We start from the raw sequence: 7,535 nt of genomic DNA, 5'->3' as shown, positions 1-7,535 counted from the left end.
GGTGTCTGTTTGAGTCCACAGCCAAGCTTTGATCTTGTCACCCCAATCACAGACTGTCGTGGCCCAGTGCACTGAGTGGCTGCAAAGATGCAGGAACCAAAGGGTGGACGGTCTGCCCTTTGTTACATGTTGAGCGGAAGGGTGAATGGCCCCTCCTCAGCTCGGTCAGCCCCTGTGCCCACAAGCTGACAGCATGTCAGGACGGAATGCAGGGTGACCTGGCGTCCCTGGTCCCCCAGCGTGGCAGGGACTGCCCCTGCTGTGTGGTTGAGTGCCCGCTTCCCGGCTGACCAGAACAGCCACTGTCATCTCATTATTTTAGGAGCTGGAGAATTATTATTCGTGACAGTGAGCTTAAAAATGAAATAATAAGTCTGTCTTTTAAAAAGCAAATTGCGGCGCTGGAATATTCATGAGCTGTGACTTCATGGGAGTCGGCAGTGCAGTGCGGGAAGATTAGCATTCGGTTAAGTCAGCAGCGGAGGAATTTAGGGAAATGCGCTTGTCAGGCTGAGGAAGCGCGTGATTAATACTTTCCTGTTTGCGCGGCCCCTTAACGGGCACATTTTTAATGTAATAATTAATTAACCTTGGGATCACTCACCCCTCACGGAGGGCGGGGCTCCGTTCCTCCTGCGCAAGGACCCTGGAGACCGGGCGCCCAGAGGCCGAGGCCAGACCTCAAGAGAGGCCTGTCCCGGGGAGGATGGGGCGGCCAGCTCTGGGTGCAGGCAGGGCAGGGCGATGGGGACACAGTGTTGTACTAGCAAACGCCCACAACCAAGAGGTCGTGGCTGGTGTAGTGAGTGAGTTCAGGAGGCTCCACCTGGAATCTCAGAAGGTGGCTTTATTTGGAAATGGGGTCTTTGCAGATGTCACTAGTGAAGGGGCCTAAAATGAGAGTATCCTGGAGTTAGAGTGGCTCTAAATCCACTGGCCAAGTCCTCTTAAGAGGAGAGGCCACAGGGAGACACGGGGGAGAGGACACATGACCAGGAGGCAGAGCTTGGAGGGAGGCAGCCATGAGCCGCTGGGAGCTGGGAGAGGCCTGGGCAGGGGTTTGGTCAGAGCCTCCAGGGGGACTTGCCCTATTGGGACTGTGACACTGACCTCAGAACTGGGAGAGGAGGCACTCCTGTTGTTTCCAGCAACAGAATCACCCTGGGAGTTGTGGTGCCTTGTTAAGGCAGTCCTGGGACACTTGACAGTCGACAACTGTCATGGGAGGCGCTGAGGCCAGCTGAGGGCGGCCATGGGGAGGAGAGAGAGGTCTCCCCAGAAATTGCATTGTGGGGTCTGGTGCTGGCCTTTGCAATGAGCAGGACAAGCGACCAGAAGCTAGGTCCCTCTGCTCTAGGCATTGGGGTCTCTCATTGTAGGGGACTGGAACACAGATATGTTTCTCAAACTGGTTCCCATTGTACCCAAAGGGGCATGGGAGCTGAGAGGTCAGTCCCTCCCACTTCTTCCCTTGTGCTGCCCACTCCCAGGACCCTCCTCTGGCCATGCTGCTCCTTTGGGCTCTGTGCACCCCACTCTGCAGCTTACCACTGCTCCCATCTGGGCTCCAGCTCCAGGCCTGCAGAGTGTTTGTGGGTTGGAAGTGGACATGCCAGCCAGGCCCCATGGTGCCCAAGCATGCACTCATAAGTGCCACACACACCCATGTTGACATGCATGCCCACAGACACGAACATGCACACACTCACAGTGCCATACAAATGCACTCAGACACACACACACACCCCTCACTCACCCGCACAGCGCTCAGCACCCTCAAATGCCCACTCTGGGCAGGACAGCAGCTCTCCTGCGCCCTCTAGTGGTGACTGTGAGGCACTGCAGCCGCCGCCTTTTTGAAAGGTTTGCAGTTTGGTGAGGTTGTCCCCAGTTTGGTTTGTGGGAGGGGAGAAGACGCGTATCTGTGTGTGGGGGGTGGGGTACAAGAGGACTGGGCAGGGCAGGGGGGTGGGAAGGATGGCCATGTCTTCAGCAGCCGCCACTAGGGCCACTCAGCTCCTCCAGGGATCTCTTGGCACAAGGGCTGGACTGGAGTGGTCAGCTCACTCCAGACCTTGGGCCAGGCCTGCTCTTTCCTGACCACAGGCCTCTCTGGTCCCCTGCTGGGCCCTGGGCCTGCCTTGCTCAGACCAACTAAGGCTAGGGAGCTGGTGTGCAGGCAGGATCCACATGGTGTGCCTCTTGTAACTGAATTCTAGGCCAGAAGCCCAACTCCAGGTATTCCACAGTACTCCAAATAAGAGACAAGTAGTGGTGACGAGCAGAGAAAGGGAAGAGGCAAAGTAAGAATTTCAGCCCGTCTTGGGGCACAGACATGAGGTTAAATAGAGGAAGAATTGGGGCAGGGGGAGAGAGGTGTACATAACTAAGCAGTCCCAGGAGAAGCGGGAGCTGGTTGATTACTGTCTCAGTTAGGTTCTGTGAGGGGAGCAATCTGGCTCTCACGAGATCATTGCCCCCGCTCCAGGGTGCAGCCCTGCACCTGAAGACATAGCTAATTGTCTTCATTTGGAGGGGTGATCTGTCCTGCCAGGCTCTGCTGCTCCTTTCCTTAGGAGCCTGCTCATGAAGATGTTGTCAATCAGTCCTGCCCTTCCTGGAACCCAAGGTGATTGCAGGGGAGCTCAGAGTAAAGGACAGAGATATAGCCCAGTGCCGGTGGCTCACACTCATGATTCTAGCAGTAGGGAGTCTGAGATCGATAGGATCATAGGATCGTGGATTGCGGTCAGCCAGGCAAACAGTTTGTAAGACCCCCATCTCTAAAATAACCAGAGAAAAATGGACTCGAGGTGTGGCTCAAGTGGCAAAATGGCTGCCTTGCAAGTGTGAAGCCTTGAGTTCAAACCCCAGTCCCACTAAAATTAAAGAGTTTTAAAAAAAAAGGACACAGATGTAAAATGGAGGCTGGGATGCTGTGCTTTTCTCCTACTTTCAGTTAATTCATGGGCTCAAGTAAGGAGCCAGTGTTTCTTAACCAAAGCAGTTCTAAGTACCCATTATCCTATTCCTGAGGAAAACAGGAGTGGGAGGACATCCCAGAGGGCTATGACCACAGGCTATCTGGCTCCTACTTAGCTTCGTGGGCTGGGGTGGGATGGGATAGGCAGTCCATTGTGGAGGTGGCAGTGGGAGTCTGGGAACCTCGGGGGTCCAGCCTGGTCCTGTAGCTGAGGGAAGTTCTGAGAGCACCCCAGAAACCCCTCTGTGATTCCTTTTCTGCCAGAAGTGGCCAGTTTCTGTTGCTGCAGTTAGGACCTCCCAGAGGCTGCCTGGCCCCACCTGGGAACATGGGCTCATTGTCCACCAGACTGGGAATTCCTTGTGACCTTCCCCTGCTGCCTCCCCAGGCCTGTTAGCAGGTACTAAATAAACAGTATTGGACCAAGGTCAGGTGTGCAGCGGCATTCTCCAGAAGCAGAGGCTGAGATGGAGTTCCTGGCACATGGTGGGTAGGTACTAGGGACCAGTCTCTGTGGGACATGCAGGTGGCAGGGGGAGGAGCTGTCTCTCCACACAGGCTCTTTGAGGCCTAGCCAAATAGGTAGGCAAAGGGCAGGAATCTGAGTGGGGGCTCCCTGCTGAATATCCCATGAAATGCTGGGTCTGACCCCTCTTAGCTCAGCCATGCAAAGCGGGTGTGCCCTCCAAAGGTGCTTCTGTAGCTGAGGCAGCAGGGCAGCAGGTCCTCTCTTGGAGGGACTCTGGGTGGTGTCTCTGAGCCCACACCAGCCACACAGAAGCCTGACCCTGGTAGAGGAGCTAACTGTCTCTCAGAAGGAAGGGAGCTGCTAACTCCCATTGGGAGGGGACAGATGGTACCAGTGGTCAGTTTGACTCCAAAATCCTCTCTGTTGGCCACCTCCCCACCCTGGGGATCCCAGAGAGCTAGCCCCTGGGCATGGGGGAGGGGCTCATCCAGGCCCCTCTGTGTACCTCCTGCTTTTCTCAGCTTCCCAAGATATGGGGCTGTGGTGACTGCTGATTGGCAGTCTGCCCTAGGGCGGAGCTGCCATCCATGGGAGAGCAACCATACTGCCTTCTGGGCTCCTCCTCAGAAACATTTCAACAACACTGTCACTGTGCAGACTGGTGGCCTGGAGAGGCGACCAGGCAGCCTTCCTGGAGGAGGAGGAGGCCTAAGCCCAGAACAAGCTATGTTGGCACAGCATTGAACAAGGAAACAGGAATTGATAGGGAGAACAGCCTGAGCAATGGTGTGCTGGCTGCAGCCCAGGAGGGTCAGGGAGGGGCTCTCCCAGGGCTCAGGAGGTCTGTGCACGGCCACATAACCACATGAGGCAAAGCCAGGCCTGACAGACACATGAAGCCTCTTTAGTCTCAGTTTATTTCTGACACAGATGATGCCAGGAAGAGGAGCACAGGGCGTTTGTCCCACAGAGGGAAAAGAGAACATCAGAGCACAGAGGGCCACGGTTGGACAGGAGCAGGGGTATGATGTGGTTGTGTAGTCTTCCAGACTGCAGCTCAGCAGCCCCACCCGGGAGTGGAGGGGGCAGGGGGCTCAATGGCACCCCATGTGGCTGTGTTGTAACACGACCTTGTTTGCAAGAACGGTCTTTGCAGATTTAATGAAGGATCTGGAGATAAGATCATTATTTTAGATTGGGAGGGGACCTAAATCTAATGACCAGAGTCTTTAGAGAGGACACACAGGGAAGAGATGCAGGGAGGAGGGGCAGAGGTTGGACTCATGCAGCCTCAAGCCCAGGAGCCTGGGATCTCAGAGCTGGAGGGGCAGGAAGGGCCCCCCTCCCCCGGAGAACAGGGAGGGAGCCAGCCCTGCCACACGCGAAGTTTGGACTTTTTGGCTTCCAGAACTGTGAGAGGGGAAATTTCCATTACTTTCAGCCACCCTCAGGTTTGTGGTACTTTATTACAAAAAGGAATAAGCCCCATGCCTCATCTGGCATCTGGGGAGGTGACGAGAACCTGCCTGTGACCGCCTCCCCAGAGCCAGGGGGACCTGAGGCTGGGTCTCAGAGCCTTCCCTTACACACTTCCCCTGTGCTCATTTCTGGGACAATCTGCCCAAGACTCAGATCCGTGGCTGGAGCCTGTGTCTGTGTGGCCGTGGGGATATGTGGAGCCCTCATGGCAGGGGTGGGCGGGGGGCCTGCACTGGGCAGCAGGTGGCTGGAAGGAAGCAGGGAGACTGAGGGCTTTGAGGTCAAGATGAGGATTCAGATTTCTCCTGTCAGAGCAGGGCGCCACTGAGGCCTGGTCTCGGTCCCCCTCCCTGTGCTCAGCTCAGGAATGTGCACAACTTTCCCCAGAATGAACCTTGGATCTTCGCCCTCACTCTTTTGCAGCCAGTCCTGCAAGAGCTTGCACTTCTTCACTGGCCTCTGAGCTGGACAGAGAGAGCACAGTCATGGTCCTGTTGGTGGCCTCCCTGTGCTCCTTCCCCTTCCCCATCACGTTGTGTTGGGACTCAGACATGTGACATGTTAGTTGTGAGGAGGCCAAAGCAGAGGCTGGACCCCAGCTGCTCCTGGGGAACAAGCTGGGCCACCCTGCGGGGACGGGAGGCCACAGATAAAGCTTGCAGGTCCCAGCCCAGGCTTCTGAGATAGTCCAGCTTCCAGCCCGCCTACCAGCTGATGGCTGCTGCTTACCACCCTGGATGAGCCCCACTGGGATCAGCCCAGCCGGTCAGCAGAACCATGGGTCAGCTCTTGGCTCCCCAGAGATAATGAAGTCATTTCAAGCACCAAGTGGGGATGGTTTTGTCACACAGCAGCACTGTGCTTGCAAATGACAGACCCACAGACAGGCACCTGAAGATACTCACTGAGGTGACAAGTAACATTTCAGGTTCTTCTCCTACAGGCCTCCATTTTCTCCTCAAAATCGCCCCCCTCCTTAGCCCATGGTGGACCATGCTCTTAGAACCTTCCTGGTACTGTTTGCTTTCTTCGTAGGTTCCCTACAGGAAGAGGTGGGTGCCCCCTTAACTCCAGCCACGGCTGCCCTGCTGACACCTGCCTGCTTTGTCTCCAACCCAGGCCTCACTCCTGAAGGCCAGCCAGGTATGTTCAGCGGCCTGTCAGCCACCTCCACCAGGATGTCCCCTGTACGTCCAGGTGCCTTGTCAGAATCTGAGCTCAGCACTTCCCTACTTGGCAGCTCCTCCTGTCCCCTACTTCAGAAGGCTACTGCCCTCTGCCACCCAAGCAGTAAGACTTCATGTCATTCTTGATTTCACCCTCTTTACACCTGCCTATCAACGACACTGCAGAGTCCTGCTGACCCCACCTCTTCAAATCGGAGGTGGTCATTTGACTGTCTTCTCCGACGTCTTGGATCAGGCCTTCAGCTTTGGTTCCCTGAAAGAGGCAGTGGCTTCCTGCCTTTCTCGGTTTCTGGCCCGGTTCCTCAGTCTGTACCATTCCTACCAAGGCCAGGTCACTCGAGTCCAACTTTGGCGAAGCTCCCCCTGGCCTCCCAACTTCCTGACCCCGCTCACTGCTTTTAGGTTCCAGTAGTGCTGGGTTGTTTTCTTCCCCCTTCAGCCAACTTCTAATACTTCTTTCCTACTTGCTCTAACAGTCGGTCTGCTTTGAAAGTGCTCACCTCCAGGACTGAGTCCTGCTCTCTGGTCTTAATCATGACTATTTTTTCAGTGAGTACAGAGGTTCCAGCTTGTGGGAGATAGTTAATAAATGCTAAACTGGACAAACAGAATTTGATCGTGATTGGAATTCTCATATAGGAAAAAAAATGAGAACATGTGTGCAAAACGGTGCTGAGAGAAAAAAACCAAGAGGTGAGAGACACTGGGAAGTCTCCCACCAAGAGTGCCAGCCTCCAAGCACAGGAATTGTGGCTCCTTCGTCTTTGCTCATAAAGGTCTTTGAATGAATGAAGTGTGCATGTGCAGGTCACTCAAGAGCCCAGGTCTGGCCCAAACTGCACTACTTATATCGATCACCTGTTAAAAAGACAATACAGGGCTGGTGGAGTGGCTCAAGTGGTAGAGCACCTGTGTAGCAAGCGTGAGGCTTTGAGTCCAAACATCAGTACTGCCAGAAAAAAAATATACAGTGACACTTGCTAAAGCACAAAGAGGAAGACTTTACTCAATACGATTGACACAGGCACAGGGAACTCTGCAGTGGGAATTGTAGCCAAGGAGCAGGAGGCCAGCGGATGGAACCCTGGTAAGAGGAGTAAGGGGTGTTCTGGCGAAACCTGGTAGGATTCTTGCTGAAGATAGGCCAGGGTGACCATGTTACTGGTGGGCATCTCAGAATACCCTGGTTGAGAAGACCTCAGGTCCTTGGTGTCCTGACAAAGAACTGAGGGGAGACACACAGACGACAAGGCGGCAGCAAAGTTCCACTGAGAGAAATCGGGAAAGTACGCTCCACCAGGAAAGGCGCGGCTCTGATCAAGTCTGATCAAGACTCTGATCGAGTGCTGCACTGCAGCTCAAGAGCATGGGTCCCTTGCTTTGGATGGGAATTTATACACACACGGGGTGAGCCAGT

Source organism: Castor canadensis, chromosome 13, assembly GCF_047511655.1.
Source record: "Castor canadensis chromosome 13, mCasCan1.hap1v2, whole genome shotgun sequence".
In the NCBI taxonomy this organism is placed as follows: Eukaryota; Metazoa; Chordata; class Mammalia; order Rodentia; family Castoridae; genus Castor; species Castor canadensis.
This window is presented reverse-complemented; position numbering follows the sequence as displayed.